Source organism: Dipodomys merriami, unplaced genomic scaffold (assembly GCF_024711535.1).
Source record: "Dipodomys merriami isolate MVZ:Mamm:240054 unplaced genomic scaffold, mDipMer1.0.p SCAF_1, whole genome shotgun sequence".
Lineage (NCBI taxonomy): Eukaryota > Metazoa > Chordata > Mammalia > Rodentia > Heteromyidae > Dipodomys > Dipodomys merriami.
The window spans coordinates 65,223,971-65,250,996 of record NW_027202270.1 but is presented as its reverse complement, the minus strand read 5'-3'; positions in this window follow the sequence as shown (position 1 = coordinate 65,250,996).

Below are 27,026 nucleotides of genomic sequence, written 5' to 3'. Positions count from 1 at the left end.
TGTGCCTTCTAGTGATAGATAAGGCCTAATACTGAGTATGATAATAAAGGAGTAATAAACCAATACTTTATTAAGAAAACAAATAATTAACATCTAAAATACAATTTCTGAAGAAGAAAGTAGTATATGTATTTCTATAGTCCATACAATCCACAAGAGAAAATTATAATGTAAGTCTTGTGGCAAAGACCTTTAACCAGCTGCTTTTCCTTTTTTCCCTTCCTATAATAAAACACTTAAAATTTAGCACAGTATCTTGTCATTCCCAAAGGAGCTAGATGTTCAAATTCCTTGCTGTAATTATGTGGCTGTTCTAAACAATGGGATACATGGTGAACAATTATATCAAATAAAAAAGTATTAAATACATAAATATTCCCATTACTAGCCAATTGCTTCTACAAGTTTGGTAAAAAAAAAAAACAGATTTTGTTGGGATGCTTAAATATTATGACTCTTAGAGATGAATACCAAATACCCTTGCAGCTTGTAGACTAATTAGCAGAATAAAGCAAAATTCTACATGATTCAAAGTATGCCTCTTAGCGGGAAGGAAGGAAGGAAGGAAAGAAGGAAGGAAGGAAGGAAGGAAGGAAGGAAGGAAGGAAGGAAGGAAGGAAGGAAGGAAGGAAGGAAGGAAGGAAAGAAGGAAGAGAGGGAGGGAGGGAGGGAGAGAAGGAGGGAGGGAGGAAAAGGAGGAAGAGAGGGAGGGAGGGAAAGAGGGAGAAGAAGGTAAAAGGGAAAGGGAAAGAAAAAAAGGGGAAAGGTAAGGGAAAGGAGAGGGAAGGGAAGAGTGAAGGAAGGGAAGGATGAGAGAAGGGAAGGGTTAGGGAAGGGAAAGGTGAGGGAAAGCAAGGGAAGGGAAGAGAAGGAAAGGAAAGGAAAGGGAAGGGAAGGGAAGGGAAGTGAAAGGAAGGGAAAGGAAGGGAAGGGGAGAATACTTCTAGAAGGTTTAAAGATGGTTCAGGTCTTGGATAGTAGAACTACTGTCCAGATTTTAATTCCATCTCTATCTTCAACTGTCCATACAAATTGAGAAAGTTACTTAGCTACTAAACCTCTCTGTGCCTTAGCTACCTCAACTACAAAATGATCATCAAAATGCCTGCCACACATTGTGAATGTAAAATGAGTTAATACTGTACCCAGCATATGGTAAGTGTTGATTAAATATTAGCCATTATTCTGATAAAGTGTGTGAAAGTTAAGGAAAGAAATACTGTGTCTATCTGTGAAGGCAAATATACTTTCTTTTCACAGATTCATTAAGCAGAAATGACAGGAAGGCGCCCCATCAGAATTTATCATGAAGAGCAAAGTCTGTTGCAAGTGTAACAGAATTGCAAATGTAGCAGCAGATGTTTGACACAGAATATCTCAACTAAAAGTACTTCAGACATTTTAAACGTAGCCTCTGAAATTATCTTGCAAAGTAAATGTGCATTATCAACCAAGATCGTATTGGGCTCTTCTTACAGGAAAATGGATTCTTTTTTTTTTAAAGTGTGTCTTATTGTTTTTAGCTTTATCATTTTTTCAAACTTTGTTTCTAGCTGATATGCAAGCTTTTGTGGATTTTCCAGCTATGTGCTACATAGTAATAAATTGATATTAAATCATGATGATTGTCCTGTGTTCTGAGGACTACTTATACTTACTTTTTTATAAAGAATATAATTCAAGATCAAACAGCACTATCTGTTTCATCCTCCTCCTCTTTTTTCCTTACTTCTCTGTATATGGAGTTGCAGGACCCTTATTATGACTAAAAGTGTCAAATATAAGAAAAAATTAACCAATTCTAGCTTTTTCAAATTAAAGCACTAAATCAAAGCCAATAGCCATCTATTTCCAGACTTCTTGTTACAGAATAAACATAAACCCCAATTCTGTCAATCTACTGTAAACTGCCTTGATATTGTTTACAGCTGAATGAATTCATACTGGCATAGCAATCCATTTAAGGAAAATAAGTCAGGCATGATGGTGAAGACCTATAATCTCTGTACTCGAAAGACTGAGCCTCAGAGCAAGAATCTAGACCAGGCCTCCTGCACTGGGCTCTTTCTAATCAACACAGTCAGCTAACTGTTTGGACCCTTGCTGTGTGTGATATGTTGAAATCCAAGAAGGTCAATAAGATTGATTAGAACCAGAGGGTCTCACCTGTGCTTACATTTCCTACCTTTCACTAAGATGTTTAAAATTCCCTAGACAATTTATTTTTTTCAAATTTCAGATTTCATATTTGGGTATGTGTGCTAGTCCCAGGGCTTGAACTCAGGGCCTGGGCACTGTCCTTGAGCTTTTTCACACAAGGCTAGCATGCTGCCACTTTGAGCCACAGCTCCACTTTTGGCTTTTTGGTAATTAATTGGAGATAAAAGTCTCATGGACTTTGATGGCTGTGCTGGCTTTGAACCATGATCTTCAGATCTCAGCATTCTGAATAGTTAGAATTGTGAGTGGGAACTACCAGCACCAAGCGAGAAGTGGTTGTTTGGTTTTTAATGTCAGAAACAGATTATGATTAGTATGGATTGTGAAAGTTAAGCCAAATAATTCTTTTCTTTTTGAAATTTTGTTTAGGTAGTTGTACAAATTCAACAGGTCTGTTTACAAGGACAATGCATTTTAATCAATGTCATCCTTATCATTATTCCCCCAACCTCACCCATCACCACAAGTTACCAATTGCATTTTCTCATATATACATTAAATATTATGAGCACATTCACCCATTCTTCCTTTCTGCATTCATGCCAGTCTCCACTCCTCCCACAACATATTCTCCTGGTTCATTTTGTTGTATTGTAAGTTAGTTGTTCAAAGGAGTTACACCATTGGCTAAGACAAATAATTCTTAAGTTCCTAGATAACACAACAAACCCTTTGTCTCTTTGTGCTTTGATAAACAATTATGTTCCTATAGTCAATTATTCATGAGGAAAAGAAATCAGGATCTTAGAACTGTTTTGGTTAATTGCTCCAAGGTCAAATACCTCAACAAAATTGGAGGGCCAACCAATAGTGAGATAAAATGATTTACATCCTCCACAAATTGGAACATAGTTTTGAAAAGTCAAGAAAATGTTTCTAAGAAAGATCAAAATTTGGAGCTAAGCACCGTTTTACTTCCAAATCTAGGGAAGGATTTTGTTTGTTTATTTGTTTGTTTTGGTCGGTCAAGGGGCTTGAACTCTGGGGATGGGCGCTGTCCCTGTTCTCTTCAGTTCAAGGCAAGTGCTCTACCACTTGAGCCACAGCACCACTTCCAGTTTTCTAGTAGTTTATTGGAGATAAGAGTCTCACGGACTTTCCTGCCTGGGCTGGCTTTGAACCATGATCCTCTGATCTCAGCCTCCAGAGTAGCTAGGATTACAGGCGTGAGCCACTGGTGCCCAGCTAGGGAAGGATTTTTTTATTGTTATTGTGAAAATACTGTACAGAGGGGTTACAATTACATGGACAAGGTAATGAATACATTTCTTATCAAGCATTGTTGCCTCCTCCTTTGTTTCCCCTTCCCATCCCTTCCCATCTCCCACCTATCCCCCTCCACCGCCCCCCTCGCCGAAGTTGTAAAATTCGTTTTTCGACATAATGACTTGTACATATCATTGTTGTAATGGGTCCACCTGTATCCCTATTTAAACATTTTGTTTAGGGAAGGATTTTTCTTTAAGACATGATGACATCAATCAATACTACTTGCCATTTTTGGAACCAAAACAAAAATTATATAGCTCCAGAGGGCTAATCTTTTCCTTTGTTTTTTTTCAATAAATATATACTATGAAGTACAAATATTACATACTTGGAGAGCTAAGAGTCAGCTTCTTTGATTTAACTGTGTTAGTCTCAAGAACAAAGGAGAGATTTCAATTTTACTTTTGTATTTTGTAAGTAAAGTACGAATTATCAAAGGAGTACTGAATTTCTCAAGCATTTTTTTTCCAAATTTACCTTTTACTAACTTCAAAGCCTGGATATGACAGACTTATAGCATGGTCTTGGAATAAGAAGCAGTAGAAATAAAACCCACTGACGACAACAACGGATCAACAGAGAGAGTAGCAGGATAAAAAGGCTGAAGCTAAGGTTCAAATTGATAGCTATATATCATATGCAGCTTTTCAAATCATAAGCAATCCAACACTCCAGCAATGACTTTGAGTAGGAAAAATATCTGCAGGGTACACCTCATGGTTAGCAGTGGATATTAGCTTCTGATAAAGGTGAATGCATACCCAGGTAGGCAGGACCGTCTTGCTGCCAGAGGAAGTCAAGTCATTTGTATTAAAATATATTCCATATTCCCTGAAGCAACAAGACTTATTTAGGAAGAAAGTACTAGAAAGACAAACAAGGACCCCAACTAAGGGGTTCTGAAGAATTCCTATAGAAACCTATGCATAGAAGATAAATAAATAAATTATAGGGGGTAGAGGGGGAAGATTTCGCTTATTATGCACTATAATAGCCAAGAGTGTGTTGGGAACTGTTTTAGGGCAGTAAAGTAAATATGCATCTACCCACTGGCATATTCTAGATTGTCTTACCTGCTAAGGTCAACTAAGGCAATACATGGAGTTGAGTTGAGAGGAGGGTGGGATAAGTTCATGATCATACCCTGAGCAGTGCAGGACAGATAGGAACTGCAATTCTCAGTAAAGGTACTTAATTTAGAATTTCCTTCAGAGAATGATGATAAGTGTATTAAACTAGCATTACAATAGGCTAAAGTTAAGTTTTGCAAGCTATTGAGAACCAACTATAAATTCTTATATTCCACTTACCTGATTTGTATAAGGCTCTAATACATATGTTTTAATGTCCTATTCTACTATTAAAGTTGAGTTAGGTTATATGAGGGCTCCAAATGGCTAGATAAAAATATTCCCATTTGCCTGAATAGCCAGGAAGATTTTTTCATTCCTTGTCTCCTTAAAACTCTAAGTAAATCTGAGTTGATCTTGAAATTACCAAATTCAAATATTTCCTAGGTAAACAAGTTAATAAAGCTTTAGTGAGCTTTTGTAATCGGCATCAGGTGCCAATGTGAGTACTTTGTGAAAAGCAGTTACTTTCCCTATGTTATTGCCTTACTTGCCTCTCAAACAGTGGCTTCTGTGTTAAAAAAAAAAATGGTTCAGATCTTAGCATTAACTAAGGAAACAGGTAAATGGCCTCACAAAACTGAGTGTACATATTCATTGTAGTTCACCTTTATAGTTTTCAATGAGATCTGAGTACTGAAACCCACAACTTCATGTCCAATTATGAACACAATAGCCAGATGTCATATGTGTCACGAGGAACACTTTTGTTGTAAATAATAGAAGCCTGTATAAACCAACAAACAACAAAAAGGCAACAAAGGTAATACATATAAACTGTATTTGATAAATGTATGATAAAAAAGGTGATGCAGATGCCCCCAACAACAAATCCTCAAAGAAACAACTGCCCAATAAATAAGTGGGCGAAAGACTTAAAGAGAAACTTCTCTGAAGAAGAAAGAAGGATGGCTAATAGACACATGAAGAAATGCTCAACATCCCTAGCCATAAAAGAAATGCAAATCAAAACAACATTGAGATACCACCTCACTCCAGTTAGAATGGCAAAAATCAAGAACTCTAATAACAACAGATGCTGGAGGGGACGTGGACAGAAGGGAACCTTACTTCATTGTTGGTGGGAATGTAAACTTGTTCAACCACTTTGGAAAGCAGTATGGAGGTTCCTCAAAAGACTTCACATAGAACTCCCCTATGACCCAGCAATCCCACTTTTGGGCATTTACCCAAATGTTTACAAACAAGACCACACTAAAGCTACCAGCACAACTATGTTTATTGCAGCATTATTTACCATAGCTAAGATCTGGAACCAACCCAGATGCCCCTCAGTAGATGAATGGATAAAGAAAATGTGGTATATATACACAATAGAATTCTATGCCTCCATCAGAAAGAATGACATTGCCCCATTCGTTAGGAAATGGAAAAACTTGGAAAAAATTATATTAAGTAAGCCAGGCCCAAAGAAACATAGGTCCCATGGTTTCCCTTATTTGCAATATCTTGTATATGTATGAGTCAAGCGGAAAAGGTCAGATAATGTGATGTTAGGAAAATGAACCCTTAGATATGTATTTTAATGTTTTTTCTTTCATTCATTTGTTTCTAACGCATTTATAAGATTATCTCTTTGTTGCTTTGTATGTCCCTCCCCCACAGTATAACCCCTGCTTTCACTATATGTGATGTCAGTATAACTTGTGGAGGAGATGGGGAAAAACAAGTCGTTTAAGGATACAGGTGGACCTATTGCAACAATGAGAAGTACAAGTTGTCATGTCGAAAATGAGCTTTACAATGTTGGTGCGGTGGGGGGGAGGGGGGACGATTGGGTGGGGGGGTTGGAGGGGAGGCTGGGAAGGGATGTGAAGGGTAAACAAAGGAGGAGGCTGCAATGCTTGATAAGAAATATATTCATTACCTTGCCCTCTGTACAGTATGTTCACACAAAAATAAATTAAATTAAATTAAAAAAAAAAAAAGAAAAACGGAACCACTGCAGACATAATTGAACTTAGGCTAATTCCCTGATTTTCAAATTATTCGGTAAAATAATTTCTTTTTTGGGGGGGTATGGTCGTGGGGCCTGAACTCTGGGTCTGGGCACTATCCCTCAGCTCTTCAGCTCAAGGCTAGCGCTCTACCACTTGAGCCACAGCGCCACTTCCGGCTTTTTTTCTTTTTGCTTATGTGGTGCTGAGGAATCGAACCCAGGGCCTCAGGCATGCAAGGCAAGCGCTCTACCACTGAGCCACCTTCCCAGCCCATGGTAAAATAATTTCTTCATTTTGATATCATATATATCTCATATTTTTATGTCTACCAGTACTAATGCTTGAACTCAGGGCCTCAAACACTTGCTTAGCTTTTTCATTCCAAGTGGTACTCTACCACTTGAGTCACACTTTCACTTCCAGCATTTTGCTAGTTAAATGGAAGTAAAAGTCTTTAGTCTTCATTGGCTTAAAACCAAGATGCTCATATCTCAGCCTCCTGAGTAACTAGGATTGCAGGCCTGAGCCACTGGTGCCCAGTTTTAGATTACTTTAAATATTAAAAATTCACAGGATTTCTTATAGTTGAGAACATTACTAGAGAAAAATGATACAAATCATGTAACTATTTTACAAAGATTAAATATTCTTATCTGTTTGCTAATCTTGTAGTATTAAATATATAATAATTTCTCTAAGCTGTAGATTATATTCAGCAATTCTGCTTCATTCATGCACTTGTAGCACTCAGTTTTGATAAGCATGCATGGAAAAAATAATAGTAAATCAAAACTTAAAAGAGATTTCAAAAACAAAAAAATTTAATTCTCTATGTATATTATATAGTTCAATGGAATCCAAGAAGTTCTCAATTTGCCTCAAGTTATTGTCAGTTATGACTAAGTCATTGTGTGGTCTGCTACATGTATTTCTAGCCTTAGTTTTGTATAAATCACATTCTAAAAGCAAATCATCACAAAAATCTATATTGATCTTTACAAGCCAAATAGGGTACACAATCTGCTTAATTTAAGCAGAAGTTTTGTGGCATCATAAGGAAAATGAATGGAACACCTACACTGTCCTGACTATTCATGTGTTTTCCTCAATGGCAGTCTCCTTATTATAATGATATGCCTGCAGATACACTAACCAGTGGGATATACTCATTGTCATCTTCATAAAATAAATTATTTTGCTGGGCACTGGTGGCTCACATTTGTAATCTTACCTACTCAGGAAGATCTGAGGATCCTGGTTCAAAGCCAGCCCAGGCAGAAAAGTCTGTGAAAGCCTTATCTCCAATTAATCACCAGAAATCCAGAAGTGGTACTATGACTTGAAGTGATAGAACACTTGCCTTGAGCAAAAATTCTCAGTGCCAGGCCTTAGTACAAGGGCTACAACTGCAATATATATATACATATATATATATATGTATATATACACATATATATACATGCATACATATACACATATATACATATATATACATACATATACACATATATACATATATACATATACACACATATGAATATAATTTTTCCTGAGACATCATGCCATTTTTTAACCCCAGCAATGATATGTAGGAGTTTTCATGTCTCCACATTTCAGTCAGCACTTGACTTTGTCATAACATTATGGCATCAGACTCAGGTTTGAGAGTTAGACTCTTGATAGATAGAACACATTTAAACATGGTCTAGTCCTGGTAGAGATAAGCAGCCTAGACTAAAAGAGGGGAAACAGGCTCTACCTCTTAATGTGAGAAGTAATAATCATATTGATGCTAAGAATACTTAGTAAATAATGTCAGTAGCATAGTCTTGTTCTTCAAAGTTGCTGTATACCAAATGTGATAGTTTATGCCTGTAATCTAAACAATTTGGAGGTGAAGATGGTAGTTTGAAGCTAGCCTGGGGAAAAAGGTATCAAAATTGCCGATGGTGGATCCCATCTGTGATGCCAGCCATGCAGAAGGCATAGGCAGGCAGCCCAGGAAAAAAAGCCAGACTCTACCTGAAAAGCAACTAAAGCAAAAAAGCTAGAACTGTAGCTTGAGCAGTAGAGTGCTTGCCTGGCAAGTTCAAGGCCCTGAGTTCAATACCACAACAGATAATGTGGAATATTGATAATGTGGAAATAAGGTTTTTTTCCTGAACATATTATCTCAGAAAATATCCAGAGATTCCTTTTTTTATTTCTAATAGTTTGCCAATCAATTCTGTATAAGCAATTGTGTGATCTGTGGCAAATACCTCCAAGACAGTTGCATCATTCTCTTGGCTTAGACTTCGTTATTTACAAAACAATCTAGACAGTTTATGCATTTCTATCTTAAGTATTGAATTTAACATCTCAGAAGTTCCCACTAATATGAACAAGTCTGGCTAAGCATATTCTTAACCAAAACCATCTCTTCTTTTTTTTTTTAAAGTATCTGCACCATGTTTGGAGAAGCATATTGACTTCCTAAAAGAATATCTGTATTCAAATATGACTGCTACAAAAAGATGAAGTGTAGCAAACCCAGTGTTACTCTTTGAGGCAACTGTGTTTGGAACTGACAGATAATTTCTGTTTTAATAATACTCCATTTCAATATGGTATAATTTGCCAACATAAAATCCAAATATTTGCCTTGTATAAACCTTGATTTAAAAAAATACAAATCAAGGAGTACAGCACCTAAACTCGTTGGACGGTATGCAAGTAATTACTAATGCATTAACTGAAGTACAGACTCTATCGAGAGCCCAAATAATATAATCTTTTAGAAAGACAAGGTCAAAGCCTAACAAAATCACCACCAGGATAATGGGAACATGCAAGGCAGGGGAGAGGGCTGGGCAAAGGCAAAGGGATAGATGGAAGAATAGGGCAAGGGAGGGAGAATGCAGTCCAGAATTCATATACCACAAAATGAAGAAAAGTAAGGGAAGGGGTGGGTTGAAGAGGGCGAGAACGTGGAAGGAGTGACAGACACTAATCAAGATGCATAAACTGCTTTCTAAAACTACTAAAAGATAATAAAATATTTTTCATAAATAGAGTGCCTGAGTTCCTCAACCCTCCTCCTACCCCTGCCAGCATTTCTGACTTGCAAGTGTTGTTTAACCTGGAAGATTATCAGCATGGCTAATAATTATTGTCTTGCCTCCAGAAGACAATTAAGAATGTGCCATTAAATTTTTACATAAAACTTAAATTTTAAGTTATAGGAATCTCAAGACATAAGATGTTATAAAACAATACTTTGATTTTTTTTTTCATTTCATGAAAGTATCATCAGCAGGGCACCATTGGCTCACAGCTGTAATCCTAACTAGGCAGAAGGTAGAGCTTAGAAGGATGGTAGTTTCAGGGGCTGGGAAGGTGGCTCAGTGGTAGAGCGCTTGCCTTGCATGCATGAGGCCCTGGGTTCCATTCCTCAGCACCACATAAGCAAAAAGAAAAAAGCCGGAAGTGGCGCTGTGGCTCAAGTGGTAGAGCGCTAGCCTTGAGCTGAAGAGCTGAGGGACAGCGCCCAGACCCAGAGTTCAGGCCCCACGATCAGACCCTTCCCCCCCCCCATAAAAAAAGAAGGATGGCAGGTTGAGACCAGTCCAGGCAAAAATATTATCAAGCCTCCCATCTCAAGGAAAAAGGGCACATCAGCCAGCCCAACTACAGAAAGAAGCATAAAATAGGAGGCTCATCCTCCAGGCTGGGCAAACCATTAAAAGCTATATCTCAAAAATAACCAGGATGGAAGCATGGAGGTATGGTACAAGTGGTAGGGCAGTTGCTGTGGAATAAAAAATTCTGAACTCATACCATAGTACTGCAACAACAACAAACAAAATATTACATTTTCTGGAACTACTTGTTTGCTCTGCTGTTGTTATAATTTCTTAAAGTCCTCCTTGCAGTACATGATGTTGTCATAGTATGTTTTTGTCAGTGGCCCAGAATAGGAGGTTTGGGAACCTGAAATTACGTTGGAATATCCAGTAGAATTGATAAAATCTCTATGTTCATTCTGTTGTCTTTTTGCTGTTTGCTTTCATTATTTTCTTTGCATGTCACATTCTGCAATTTTACTGAGACAGAACTAGATGAGGATTTATTTATCCTGGGTAGATATTCTTCGTATTAAAAAAACAAACCCAAGTCTTCATATCTCTCAACTATTGACATTTTCAGCCATGATTTCTCCCATGATTTCCTGCCTATGTGTCTGATTCACTTTGTTCTTATGTCTTATAATTCCTATTAAACTTCTATTGGACCATTTCATTACAGCCTCTGTGATTTTTTTACTGCTCTTGATTATCTCCCATCTGTTTACCTCCTCTCTTCCATCTGTTTATCTCTCTAAGATGCATTCTGAATGATGCTTCAGATCTACCAGTATGATTTGGTTTTTTGCTCATTCTTTTTGCTTTATCTTTTTCCTTTTTCTCTCTTGAGCATCTCAGTTTCCTCTTTTCCTATTTTATGATTGCTTATCCTATTTTGTCTATGTATTTATGCATTTTGGATGATTAGTTGAATACTTTTTTTTCAGTGGGGAGGGTAGTTCTTTGTCTGCCTAGCTGTTGTTTTTTCGGTGTGTGTCTGATGAGTCTCTCTTGCTAAAGTTCAACTTCTTTGTGTGGATTATACTGTTAGTCTCTAATTTAGTTGTGCTGTTCACAATTATTCCAGTTTAATTTCCTTTCTCATCTATGAACTATATTTACCTGTGCCCATTAAATTTAGGAGAGCCTAAGTAACAAAATATGAAAATAAATTGTCATTTTCTTGTACAGGCTTTAAAAGCTGGACTTCAGGAACCACAACCCCCATATTTCTTGCCTTGACAATTACATGTGTCAAGGTAGAGTCCATAATCTCGGTCCCTACATGAATTCAATGATAGAGTCCTCTGTCAATGGTGCTACACATGCAATGTGAGCCAGGTTAAGCTAGCCTATCCTAACTGAATTTTTTAATTTTTATCTTACTTTATTGTAAAGGTGTTATACAGAGGGGTTACAGTTACACAAGTAATGAGTATATTTCTTGTTGAATATTGGTATCCCCTCATTTTTCTCCAACTATCCCTCCCTCCCACTCCCATCTCCTTAAGTTGTACAGTTCATTTCCAACCTATTGTCTTGTAAATATCACTATTGCGTTAGTTCACCCTTTGTCCTTTGTCTCACCATTTTGTTATTCTCCTTCCCTTCCCCAAATCAGATAAATGCATATGCAAGGCACAGGGTACCAAAATCAAAACAGTTGGGGAGGTGGGGAGGGAAGGGATGGTAGGGAGAAAACAGAGGGAGAGGTAACAATGCTCAATAGGAAGTGTACTCATTACCCTACTTGTATAACTGTAACCCCTCTGCACAGTATTTTTACAATAAAAATATATGGAAAAAAACAGTGATAACAAGAGATAAAACAAAGGAAAAGAATGAAAGAAAAAAGAAATAACTTCACACAGTGCATTAAAGAAAAACAAACAAATAAAACCCTCTTGTTTCCATATCTTGGAGTTTATTTTGATTAGCATCATTTTATATAGTCATACATACATAGCTATTAAGCTATTGTGATCCTCTGCTAGGATTATTCTATACTTATACTAATTATTACAAGTGAGAGAAACATGGAGTCTACGTTTCTTTGGGTATAGTTTACTTCACTTAATATGATTTTTTCTAAGTCTTTCCATTTCCTTACAAATGGAGAGAAGTCATTGTTTCTGATGGAAGTATAGAATTCCACTGTGTATATACTCTACCTTTTCTGGATACATTCATCTACTGAGGGGCATCTGGATTGGTTCCATACCTTAGCTATGGTAAATAATGCTTCAATGATTATAGATGTTCTGGTAGCCTTATTGTGGCCTTGTTTGTGATCATCTGTGTAAATGCCCAAGAGTGGGATTCCTGGACCATACGGGAGCTCTATGTTTAGTCTTTTAAGTAACCTCCATACTGCTTTCCAGAGGGGATGAACAAGTTTACATTCCCACCAACAGAGCATTCCCTTTTGGTCACATCTCCTCCAGGATCTGTTATTATTTGTTTTCTTGATAATGGCCATTCTAACTTGGGTGAGGTGTAGTTTTGATTTGTGTTTCCTTTATGGCTAGAGATTTTGAGCCTTTCTTCATATGTATATTGCCCATTCTTATTTCCTCTCAAGAAAAGTTTCTTTAATTCTTTAGCTTATTTATTAATGGGGTGGTTGTTTCTTTGAGGATTTGTTTTGGGGGCTTAATTTTTTTAGCTCTAAGTATATTTTTGATATGAGGCCCTTGTTTGTTGTATAGCTAGTAAAGATCTTTCTATATATCTTGCTAGCTACGTCCTTTGTCAGGCAGAAGCTCTACAGTTTAATGTAATCCCATTTATCCAGCCTTTCTTTAATTTGTTGTGTTTCTGGATCTTTATTTAGGAATTATGACCTGTGCCAAGGAACCCTAGAGAATCCTATATCCATTCCTGTAATATTTTCAGGGCATCTGCTCTTACCTCAAGGTCTTTGATCCCTTTGGAGTTGATTCTGGTTCAGGGCGATACATAAGAATCTAACTTCCGTTTTCTACATGTATATAGCCAATTTTTTCCAGCACCATTTGTTGAAGAGGCTGTCTTTCTTCCACTTTGGCTCCCTTATCAAAGACTAGGTAATAATAGGTCTGTGGGATCATGTCTGGATCTTCAGTTCTATTCCATTAGTTCTCAGGCCTGTTCATATTCCAGTACCAAGCTGTTTTTATAACTACAGCTTTATAATAGATTTTGAAGTTTGGTATTAATGTTCTTCCAGCACTGTTTTTCTTGCTAAGGGTTGTTTTTGCTATTTGGGGTCTTTTATTATTCTATATGAAAGTTTGGATTGCTTCGTCAATTTAATAAAGAATGTTGTTGGGATATTGATGTGTATTACATTGAATTTGTAGATAGCTTTGGGCAGTATTGATATTTTCATGATTCCTAACTGAATTTATTTCCTATCATATGTTACCCATTTGGAGATCTCAAATTGTGAAAGAATTCTGGCACTTATACTTTAAATTCTCTCTACTTATTAGCATCTCTATGGTGTTACTGTAGGAAGAAAAACTTTTCTTCTTGTTTTTAATATATATGTTTTATTGTAAAGATACTGTACAGAGGGGTTACAGTTACATAAGTAAGGTAATGAGTACATTTCCTATTAAGCATTGTTACTCCCTCCGTTTATTTTCCTACCATCCCTTCTCTCCCAACCTCCCCAACTTCTCCCTCCTCCCCACCCCCACAAAAGTTGTAAAATTTGTTTTCAACATAATGTTTTGTATATCTCATTATTACAATGGGTCAAAAGACTTATTATTTTTATTTTTTGTACTGGTCCTGGAGCTTGAACTCAGGGCCTGGGCACTGTGCTTGAGCTTTTTTTGCTTAAGGCTAGCACTTTACCACTTGAGCCACAGCTCATCTTCCAGATTTTTTTTTTTTTTTAGCTAATTGGAGATGAAAGTCTCATGAACTTTCCTGCCCAGGCTGGCTTTAAACTATGATCCTAGCTCCTGAGTAACTAAGCTTACAGGTGTGAGCCACTGGCACCTGGCTACACATGGCTTTTCATAGTAGATAATTTGACCATCATCCCAGAAGCTGGCACTTGAACTATTGCTCAGTCAATTTATAATTTTAAATGCTGCACCACTAATAAAAATATAATGCATGCATATTTATACAGAGTTTACCCATACACATTTTATAGTGAATAAGAGATAAAACAGATCATGGAACCCAAAAAAGACAGGGATAAAATTTATTAATACTAATAAAGGGAGACAGAATTCTGGAAGAACCAGCCTTAACATGTGAGGACCAGTCCCAATATGTTGTCAGAAAGGCAGACAGATGTATGCTGCACAGAGTAAAATTTATTAAAGACTTACTGACAGAAATGTAGTCTTGGACAATTGCAAGGATTTGTTGGTTCTCCACAATTTTAGTTAAAAGAGGGGTGCATATATATGGGTTAGGACACAAATGACTTCATCCTGGAAAAAATGCACCTGGTTTATCTTAAGCTAATATCAAAGAGTCAAGCACATTCCTGGCACCAGGGTCTGGTTGTAAACCTGCACATACCTCTCTAATGGCTTTGTCGTTATATAGCTTCCTGAGAAACTTTGCAGAAGAAACTGATTGATATTACTCTAGAGAAATCATGGCAGTTACAACTCAAGATGGCTGCCGCCATGTCAAGCTAAATTTATACAAATGGATCATGACATGAAAATTTAAAAATTACTGTCCAGTCATAGAAAAAGGAATGCTTACTGCTTTTAAAAATGTATAGGCTTTTTCCTCAAGTTATTTCAAAGGAAATTCCTAAAAAGCTATTGGTTGAAACCAATAGTGTCATGTCCATAAAAATGAAATATATAATATTATCAAAATTATTCTATATGGGACAATATTAAACTTTATAATCAAGCATCAAAATTTCCAGAGATATTTGACTTGGATGGTTTTCATTATTAATTACTTGACTTTATACTAGTTTTTTAAAATTCTTTCTTCTCTGATCTGTTCTCTTATTTGCTCCATGACTGGTATGTACTAGATACCTAATATATGGTACTAAATTGTGTTATATCATTTGGGCCTAATCTTATATTCCAAAAAGTGGTATGAGAAGGTTCAGTGAATAGCTCAGTGAAATCTGACTTTGGGTTAGTTAATTAGTGAACAATGCAATATTCTTAGATATTGAATATTTTTTCAAACCAATGTGTATCAGCATGATATGTTTTCCAAATTAAAAAAGTCTTTAGGGCTGGGAAGGTGGCTCAGTGGTAGAGTGCTTGCCTTGCATGCATGAGGTCCTGAGTTCGATTCCTCAGCACCACATAAGCAGAAAAAAAATCCATAAGTGGTGCTGCTGTGGCTCAAGTGGTAGAGCACTAGCCTTGAGCTGAAGAGCTGAGGGACAGCACCCAGGCCCAGAGTTCAGGCCCCACAACTGACCAAAAAAAAGTCTTTAAAATGTTTTTAAACTCTGGGTTTTCACTTGGGAATAATTTTTAAATATATACTTTTTATTGTAAAGATGCTGTACAGAGGGGTTACAAGTACATGAGCAAGGTAATGAGTCCATTGTTACCCTTTCCTTTGTTTTTCCCCTACCATCCTTTTCCTCCCAACCTCTCCAACTCCTCCCTCCCCCCACCCACAAAGTTTTAAAGTTCTATGACCCAGCAATCCCACTTTTAGGCATTTACCCAAACAATCACAAAGAAGGCCATACTAAAGCTATCAGCACAACAATGCTCATTGTAGCAGTATTCACCATAGTCAAGATATGGAGCCAACCCAGATGCCCCTCAGTAGATGAATGGATCAAGAAAATGTGATATATATATATATATATATGTATATATATATATGTATATATATAATGGAATTCTATGCCTCCATCAGAAAGAATGACATCATCCTGTTTATTAGGCAATGGAAAAACTTGGAAAAAATTAAGTGAAGTAAGCCAGACCCCAAAGAAACATAGGTCCCATGGTTTCCCTTATCTGCAATAACTAGTGTATGTCTAGGACAATCAGAAAAAGTTGAAAGCTATGTACATATGACATTACAACCTGATGCTAAGAAAAATGAAACCCAGGATAGAGACACAAGAGACTTAATCTTTCTTGCTGTTGTTTTTAATGTACTTATAATGTATTATGTGATTTTTTTTATTTCTTTGTATGTTATTCCCCCATGTTATAACCCTTGTTTTCACTGCATTTGATTCCAGTGCCCTGCATCTTGTATATACATTTTCCTAATTTGAAGAGGGGAAGGGAAATAACAAAATGCTGAAATAAGGATACAGGATGATCCATTGTAACAACGAGATATACAAGACACTATGAGAATCATTCTTTTAATGTGAACATGTTCTAAGTTGTCTGGAACATTGAAAATGTGGCTTCTTATCCAATTTTTGTCCAGAATTGAAGAATCAACTTTTGCATGTCACATGATCAAATAAGACTCACAATTATGCCATTAATTATCATAAACCAAAAGGACAAGAAAAATGGCAGATTGTCAAGACCATCAGCCCACAAGTAGGCTAGTAATCATGTCGCATATTAGCAGTAGAAAGTTCCAGGGCACAAAACCAGGATTATTGTTCTACTCCAAATAGCCTGTTCAGTCATAGCAGTAAATACTATCATTCATATTTAATCAATTTAATTCATATTTTATTGATTATTGTGGTTTGCCTTTATTTCATTGTTTATTTGCTGAGTGTTTTGTAGTGGTAGAAAAAAAGTTTATTCAGAAAAGGGATGTTGATAGCTCAAAATTTTTAAGTAAACATTTAAGTCACAAGAATTGTATCCTTTAAGTGGAATATTATAAGATTTAAGCCTGATATTTTACTATTTAAAATATCTATCCAAACAGTCTACTGTAAATATATTAGAATAGGTACATTCACTATTCTACTTTTAGATCTCATATAAATAAAATCATCAATATACACAAGGAACAAATGTTGGTTCTTTCTGTGTCTTAAGCCTTTCTCATATTACTGAAGCTAAAACAGAGTTCAAAAGTATTTCTTCCTTATGAGGTCAATGAATTGTAATCAGCCAGTTGTCTTTATGAATGCTTTTACTTATACAAGTAGTTATTATTGTTGAATAACTATAAACAGCTCCAAGTTGGACTACTTGAAAAAAACTTTCTTTTTTTCCCCTGTTTTGAGACAGGTCTCACTATGTAGCTTAGATTAGCCTCAAATTTGATCAGTTTACCTTTGCTTCCTAAGCATGAGATTATAGGCGTGTGCTCTCATGCCTGTTTAAAAAAACTAGAAATCAAAGGCATTTCTCTGTCAGCTGAAAAGTCCTTTCAAACATAAAAATGATGACTGTCATTTGGCCATTTTAACTCCAAGACAGAACCAGGCAATCAAAGATACTGCTCGTCATGAAGACAGTCTCAAGCAGTTGAACATCCAGGAGAAGGGTTACTTTTTTAGGGTAAATAATACTCCCTGGGAACACAGATTCAGACCATTAAAGCCCCATACATCAACCTGATGGCATCATTTACATGGAGGGCCTACTGCGATCAGCTCTCTGACTTACACATGAAAGAAAATCACTTCCAAGGCCCAGTTGAAATTCTGATTAATAGGTTGGTCAGGTACAGAGCCAAGATTTGCAACGGGGCTGCAGTTAGCTCTTTGTCCAGGACCATGGATCATTTAGGATGAATAGAGACCTCAGTGATGGAGTTAACGGCATCACTCAGGCAGCAACTTGCAATGCATTCTCGGGTTTGTTTGGCCCTCCAGTTGGCACCACACTCAGCAAACACTCCAGCTGGGCAGCAGAGCCCCAGCCAGCCCTCCTCACCTGATCTGCCAAGTTTGGCAGGCTCTCTCCTTTCACCATCCAGATTCTGAATGTGTGTGGAGGGAAGGGAGAAGATGTGGTCATGGTTCTTAATAGTGAGGATGTTGGAAGAGGTAGGATTTTTCACGGTCGCTGTTTTTTTTTTTTTTTTTTAAATCATGCTCTTCCTTAAGATAAGTCCACTTGGAAAGAAAAAAAGAAAGGCAAGCTGTAAATGAGAAAATTTTTAAGAGGAACTGCTGCTACAAATAGTGTCTGCATAGATGGCGTTGCATTTGTTTTGCAGTATCTATTCCTTGCAGCGAAGTGCATGAGGCTTTGGCAATAGAGGAAATCCATGAAGTGCAAGAGCAAGGATACTCTAGCCACTGCGTCTTAGGATACAGCTGCTGTCTGACGGTATAGCACAAAGAACCTGGTTGAAAGGCAGAATGGTTTCAGGTTTTCGTGCTTTGGTCATTAGACATGTGAGCTGCTCTCAGAGGGTGTGTTGGGCCTGGGAAGCCGGGCACCTGTTGTCGGCAGAAACATAATACACTTATTGATTTGAGAAGCCTGCATGGAGTAACTACAGAGGACACGCAAATTCCCAAAATAATAAATGGGCCCGTTACCCAAGGACGTTGCATAGGGATCTCAAAGGCAAGCCATAGATCCAAATGGTATGGAAGATGGCGCAAAGCAGAAAGAATTGTTTCTGAGGGGTTGGAGGAAGGGCAGGACAGCAACGTAAGGAGGGGAAACACTGCTTAATAAAAAATGGTGTTGTACTTGAGACCATCTGAAAGAACCTCTTCTGATTTATCTTCTCACGACGCTGCAGCAGCAGCGATTGAAGTGACTATAATAGCCCAGGAGAAATGTTGGTGCTATTAGTTGGGTGATTGATGGAAGCACTGCCAAAACAGCTAGGGAATTTGTCAATGTGTTTTTTGAAGTTTGTAAATGATGACACTGGCAAAGTGTAAACAAACTCAGCTCCAGCAGACACGTTACACAGTTCCCCCAAACTGACACTCATTGCTGGAATGTTCCAATTAGGAACCATCGGCTGGAATAACAAGCTCTGGTTACTGAGGCCAGGGCAGATGGGTCCTGAGTACCAAGCAAGATTTAACAAAACAAAACAAAAAAAAAAAAGGTATCAGAGTAAGTTTGTGGACTCATCCAAAAGATTGGATTGCCAGTTAGTTGCAGAATACCTGCATAACAGCACAAAGGCCTAGAGATTTTTATAACCTGATAGTCGCTTTTTGTTTCTGAGGTCAAGTCCCATTGGTTTGATTTCAAGAAGTCTATTTTTTAAAATAAGGTTTGCTTTCCAAGCTATTTTCTGTAGGATTCTGTTCTCCAATCTATTCTGATTGTATCTAGGTGACTCAGCCAGATACATTCTACTTTAACTCTCTTCAAAATTTATTCCATCCACACAGACTGACTGGTTAAGTTGTGTTCAAGGATGTATGTTCCACAGCAGGACACAAGGTAAGGAAGAACAAGACAGCAGTCTCAGCCCTTGTCAAGTATACATTCACTTGATAATGACAGATTTTACTCATATAAAAAGACAAGCAGCTATCTAATTACAGCTGTGATGAGAACTATAAACAATTATCTGAATGGACAGAAAAGGACATATAATTGCAGTTTTAACCGAGTTAAGTTGGCAAGGCAAACTTAAGGAAAAGGTACGTGAATGTTTTTCTAAAGTATATGTGGAAGTCAGCTCAGGGCAGAACAGGAGAAAGAAAATTTGAAAACTAGAATAACAAGTAACAAGATTCAGAGGCATGAAACAGCAGAGCACCTTGAAGAAAGACACTAAAATTCTGTGAAGAGATAAAAGCCTGAAGGACAGTTATATTATGTAAAGAATTCTGTTCTATGTTTTTAGACAAAGCCACTGAGAATTCAGGCATGGAAATGATCATCTTGATTTACATTTATTTGGAGAAGGCCACAGGGTCTGGAAGGCAGAGAATGTATGGAAGGAACTAAGTGTGCACACAGGTCAGCTAAAAGGAGGTTATTGTGACACTTTAGGTAAGAGTTTAATTGGACCAAGAATATGGCAACAGGAACGGAAAGAAATGAGCAGATGAAAGAGACATTGGAAAAATAAAGATCCACTGGTCTTCATAATTGCGTAGATAAAAACAGTGGGCAGTGTCATCAATTGTATGAGTACAGGTTCCATTTTTTTTCATGGTAATTTTCTCAGGAAGCTGGAAAATATGATCAAGTAGCAGGTTTATAGCATCAAATACTTTTAATAAGAAACAACACAAAGCAAAAAGGCCTAATTAATAGGAGGTATGCTGAAATGCACATCACCTACAATTTTCATTTTACTTTCTTCAAAAACTCAGGAAATATGAGAGCTACCCAATCCCTTGGAGGGTGAACACTGCCTATATCAGCTATATCAGCATTTGAAAAACTGCACAGAGAGTTTTAAATTATATCTGTGGAGGATGAGAATATACAGAAGGATGAGAACATAAACACAACGTTTAACAGAGAAATGCCAGTTTCTATGAAAAAAACTATATATACATATATATGTTATATGCACACATATATACCACATACATATGTATAGATGCAAAAATGTATATGCATATATATGTACATATATATATTAGATGTACATATGTGTGTTTCTTTTTGAATTCAAGAGAACCCATAGTAAGGTCAGTTCTCAAAACAATGTCCCTACTACCTTGTGCTAAAGTGCCAAAAATCAGTCTTAATTTTTTTCCTGTTATATTTTTAAAATAGGAGTCTTCAAGAAGAAATAACCTGGAATAAGTTATACATTTCCTGATAAGCTAAGTCAAAATGCTTTCCTGTTTTCTTACAAGAAATTTCACGATGTTTTTAACTTTAGGGAAAACCTATTTGTATGTACAAACCTGAAAAGAATTTGCCTAAACCTCCTTCAGTACCAGCACTTGGCTGAAATTCCCCACCTCCAGGCCATTCCATCCCCAGCAGCACATTCCACGGCCATCCGCCCGCTGCTTTCCCAGCACAATTCTGGATCCAGACCACACTAGTGTCCGTGCCCAGGGAACTCTACAAGAGAGATGAGCTTGTCAAGATATTTTTATTCTCACTCTGTTGCTCCAGGGACTGAGCTGTTTTGCAAAGGGATAGCCAGACAGACATCCAACAAGGCATTGACTGGCACTGAAAGTAACTTCACTTCATCTGTCAAAGACTCTCCCCCGTAGAAATGCAAAAGGAAACGAGTACCATTGAAACAAACTGAAAGCACATCAGGGTGATTGGCAAGCTGACTCCTCAAAAGAAGAAATAATTATTGCTTGATAATGGCAGCTTATGTCAGAGACAAGAATTTTGGGGCAACCGTTTGCGCTATTGTAGGCTGCCTGACATCACAGGAAGTCCTTTGTGGTTTCCGAAGGAACTCAGGGAAGTGGCCCTGGCCTCGTCATTTTGACAGCGGCAGCATCAGCAACAGTGGCACACAGCCTGTGTATCCCCTGTGTCATTCCCTTGCTGACATAATCACCAGACAGAGCAAGTAATAGAGAGTTGTGGACATGTAGTCATGGCATCTACTATTTTTAACTAAATCAGTTTTCTAAGCATATTAATAATCAATGTGGGCACAATCTATTTCAGCCAAAAAAAAGCCAAACTTAGCTTTGCACTTTACTGGTTTCTAAAACAACACAAGAGAAAAAGAATATGAAACAGCTCCTGTCTTCTAAAGGCAGATTATTATTCCCTGTTTCTTCTTGAGGGACTTCTTTTTGTAGGTTTCTTTATTTTTTTTCTTTATTATTTTCCTCTAGCAACAACACTTGAATGCAAACTGTTTAGGCCCATAAAGGCATAAACTACCTACAAATAAAGATTAGGAGAAATGATCAATTGTTAAATTCTAATTTAACAATTTCAATCTGCCAATGCATTTGTTAGTCAAGGTTTTAAGAAAGTCATTTCCTTCTGAACCTTCCATTCATATAAGCATACCAGTGCATTTGTTCATTTATTTAGCTATTTCAAATGCAGACAGACAGACAGACAGATAAGTCGATAGATTCTTTTATTACTTTGTTCTAGGCATTGTGTAAGGCACTTATTTATTTCAAATATTTCTTAAAAGTTTTAGAAGAAAGAACATTTCAAGTGCTATGCTACTTTCTGATAGAAAGGGAGGTATGCATCAAGGAAGGACTTTCTTGTAGATTACCAAATCCTATTTTCCTGCAAGGCAGAAGGATTAACCCAACATCTGCTTTTTTTCCCTTATTCACTGAACTGGTTGTAAACACAGTACAAATTGGCCTAGTTAAAATAGACATTCCTCGGGCTTCCCTCACTTTTGTAACAATGGTCATGAAACTCAGATCTGGCTAAGTTGTTCTCAGGAGAGGGCACTATTTTCTAAAGTAAAGTAAGGGCAGGATATGGAGACAAAACACAGTCCTTTCATTGTCATCATAGGGTTAGTGAACCAGCTTGGGCCTTCTAGATAGAGGCTTTTTATGACATGAAAAAAAAAATCTATCTGGTTAAGACACTGTAGCAAAGAAGGATGGTTGTGTTCATCAAAACCATTCATTTCTCTTCTCTATGAACAGATTACTTTCTCTGGCTACTCTTGAAGTGAAACCAGGTAGATAATAACATGATACAAAGTATAGCAAAAGGGACAATTCAACTTGCAGACCTTTGTATAAATCAACATGATCTTCTTCTTCTGCAAACTGGAAGTTGATATTAAGCACAAGACTGAAGACAACGTATAGCAAAGCCTCCTTCAAGAGTTTAGATCTAATTGACATGATTTTTACATAAAAGAGAGGAAAATTTAAGGTGTAGTCAATAAATTTTTAGAATTAATAACCACCAACATTTTTCTAAATCCTGCATTAACCTGTTTGAAGTAGACTACCAGAACAAAATTAAGTGTTCAGTCTTAGGTTAGCATTCAAGTTATAGACAGCTAGAAAGTTGGAAACCCCTGTTTTGTTCTGGTGAAACAATTAGTCCTTTCAAAAGTGGAGAAATGCCTTCAACAATCTGGAAGTCAGACCAGGTGTCTGGTGAGACTTGCTCTAGGGGTAATAGTTGAAAAGAGAGATGTTAGTGTCTATCACTTGTACTTATAGCAGGTAATTGTAATGAAGATTGTACCTCAGGCAAGAATAAACAAGTTTTTAGTAAAATTCCAGGATTAAGGTAAGTCCAGAAATTTGAGGATTCATAGCTTGAAAGAGATAACTACTTTTAAACCCCAGGAATTATGAAATAAAACATGAAAGAGACAATGGAAAATACTCATTAATTCTTAGCAACTAAACAAAGGGCTTGCTTTGTCAACCTCAATACAACCTTCACTAAGGGAAAGAAAAATTAAAAACTTTAATGGAATAAGACAGACTTGGGAATCATCTGAAAAAGGCCCTTGAGAAATAGTTATGGTTCATGAAATAACTTAGAAATATATAGCTTGAAGCCTATTTAGTTTATAAAGGAATTGTATTTTTAATCTATTAACATGCTTGGAAAAATAAAGCAGAAGAAAAGAAGAAACAGAAAACAGAAGAAAAGTAATAGACTCTAAAAAAAAATCATAGCAAACTAAATCTGCACTAGACAGAGCAAGTTGTAAAAGCTCTGTTGTACTCAAGAAAGGCAAATACACTAACAAACCCCTTTTATATGGACTAGGAAAATAAGCGCTTTAAATTTAAAACACCTCAAGGAAGGATCAAGAGTAGCACAAAAATCTATGTAAAGGAGAATATGTACTGTGAATGCATTTAAAATGTCCTGCTTCTTAAAAATGCATTCCACCAAGATTCCATTATTGAAATGGACCAATTCCTATCCATTTTCTAAAGAAAAATTGTCTTGCAATTATATATCTGACAGTGAGTGGGGAAGGGTTTTCTGTTTTTCTTTTGTCTTCTTTTAGGTAGAAGGGTTTGAGATCATAGAGCACTATCCAGATGTGATGGAGAGAAATACTTATCATTCAGATATTCGACACCTGAACGCTTCCACTAAATTTACTGAATGGGGATGGGGAGGTAAAGAACCATAATGCAAACAAAGGAGGAGGCAACAAAGCTTGATAAGAAATGTACTCATAACCTTGCTCATGTAACTGTAACCCCTCTGTACAGTATTTTCACAATAAAAAACATTAAAAAAAAAAAAAAGGAATCAGAGAGTTCTGGTTATGAAAGGTACATTCTGCTGTGCCCAGTAACCCTGCTACCAGTCTTCATTCCAGGGTAAATCCACTCTCTAAGAAGCTCAGAAATTTGCAAAGAAGATTTAAAAATTTAGTGTGTTAGGGCTGGGAAGGTGGCTCAGTGGTAGAGCGCTTGCCTTGCATGCATGAGGCCCTGAGTTCGATTCCTCAGCACCACATAAGCAAAAAAGAAAAAAAGCCGGAAGTGGCACTGTGGCTCAAGTGGTAGAGCGCTAGCCTTGAGCTGAAGAGCTGAGGGGCAGCGCCCAGGCCCAGAGTTCAGGCCTCATGACAGGACCCCCCCCTCCAAAAAAAATTTAGTGTTCTTAGAGTTGGGCTTTATCAGCAGGAGTGATAAAACTGATTGCAGGCAGGGACATTTCATTTTTATTGGACAACCAACTATTCTAGCTGTTATTGTTTTAGTTGAAGGGTGATGCTGTCTCATTGACTTTGGGGTCTGAGGACCTGTGTGCCTAAACTTAATTCAATACAACAGAGAGTTATTTGGCCAACTGAGGATAATTTTCCTTGTTCAGACCATAAAAGAAGGTCTCCCTCTGTCTATTCTCACGTCTTACATTCATGGAGTTTACTGGAGGGTTGTGACTGATTCTCATTTGGGAGTGATCTTCCATCCCAGGGGGACATATTGCAATGCCAAGAAGTGGCAGGAATACTGTCAGTCATCTTGCCGTCCATAGGACAGAACCCCTGTGACTAAAAAGAAAAAAAATTCAGTCCAGAATATTGGTACTGCCCATTTAACCATATTCTACAAAAGACCTTTAATGGTTGATTATGTAGTTTATTAACTTTGATAAGAGATGATCCTTACAAAGCAAATCAAAGCAATAACTCTTATCACTTTAAATAGACTATAAAAATTAAATTTATGATCTGTACAACTTGGGGAAGGGAAAGAGGGAGAAAAATGAGGAACGGAGTAACAAGTTAGACAAGAAATGTAATTACTACCTTACTTATATAACTGCAAGCCCTCTGTACATCACTTGGACAATAATGTTTTTTAAAAAAAAAACCATAATGCAATATGGTAATTGCCAAAATGTGTTTCATTTTATTCTAATTTCTCAACTTAACTGGGTGACAAAGAAGTAAATCAGACCTGAGATTTATGTTAGCAAAGAACTCTGGGGGTGGTTACTGGCACCTGGAACTGAGTTGGGAGAAAAATAGCTATTTGTTTCTCTTTTCTTTACAGGTTTCAGCTTCTATGTTAGCAGATGTTTTAGCTTATGTGAGTACCACCCAACATAGAGGAAGTAAAAATTACTGATGTCCAGCATTTCCAAATTTCATCTAGGAAAATCTCCCCCACAGCTTCTCTATGTTCTTAGTAATTACTAGAAACCACATGCTCAAGGTGGGCCTATCATACTTGTTTGATGATTGACATTTTTCAATATAACCCCATCCCTCAAGCTACATGGACCAGGAAATCTTCCATTGAACTAAAAGTCATCTGTTTAGCTACTGTAACTTTAAGGTTGGTCCTAGCACTCTGTTTCCCTGATTCTAACAGGAAATCAAAACTATCCTAAGTGTATGAAGGGTCACATTTCTCACTGATTCTCCTTTGATAAATGAAATTTTGCTCAAATTTGTTTGGATACCTTGCTGGCAACTACTGGATAGCTTGTGTATAGATTGAATTGGGGTAAAAACCATGAAATAATTTCTTTTTCTCACCTGCCTTATCTGTTTATTTTCATATAATATGCCATCCTTCTATAGTTATTTCACTTTTATTGGCTCATGGGAATTTTGTGATTCTCCTATTTTGTCACAGAAGTTTAAAAATGCTTCCAAATGTTAGTCCAAAAGAATCTAGAGATGACATGCTAACCACTTCTTCAACTCTGAAATGAAATGAGAAGCAAGGAAAGCAATTAAAAGAAGGCAGCCACAAGAACTGGTTTAGGAAAGGAGACATTAGACTAGAGAGGAGAACAATTGGATGGGATCAAATCTATTCCAACCCTGAAAAGAGATTTTGCAATCAAGTGGCTCCACTTGTGACCAAATGTGAGGGGAACTTAAGAAGGCATGCTAAAGGAGTGTCTGAAATTATTATCCCTAAGGGGTTAGAGGAAATATGTGCAGCTATATGTGAGGCTGCTATTAAAAGTAAGTAGCATGGGGAATTGGGATATGTTTGGTTCCAGAGTGTTCATCATTTAACCCACCAGTCACAAAAAGAGTTGTTAAGGACGGAGAGCCAAGTACATTGGGCAGCTGCTGGAGTTTATATACTAACTGAAGATTGATTTACACACAAACCTGGACCCATCCAGTTGTCACCACAACCCCAACTGACACAGGGAATCATTTCTTTAAAAAAAATCTATAAAATGGATGAACTTTGAAACAATAGACCAGAAATTGAATCTTTTTATTGTTTCTCTCTTGTAGTTTGAAAATGTGACATATTTATAGAAAAGTACAGATTGTCCCTATCCAAACAACATTAGTAGTTTCTTTCTAAAAACAAACACATCCAGATATGTTTTATAGGGATTTATTTTACTTTAAAAAAGATTTAAAATGTTATCACAAAACAAAACCAATACAGATTTTTAAACTACTCTTGATGCTTTGGATGGTTCATTATACTCTGTGACTTTCTGTAACTTACATACACTCTCAATCACCGTGTAAAAGAAGTCAAAGATAATTAAAATCTGTCAGACACTCCTGTATCCACTATATTGTAATGGAAGACTCTATAAACCCATTAATAGGGGGCTGAGAAGGTGACTCAGTGG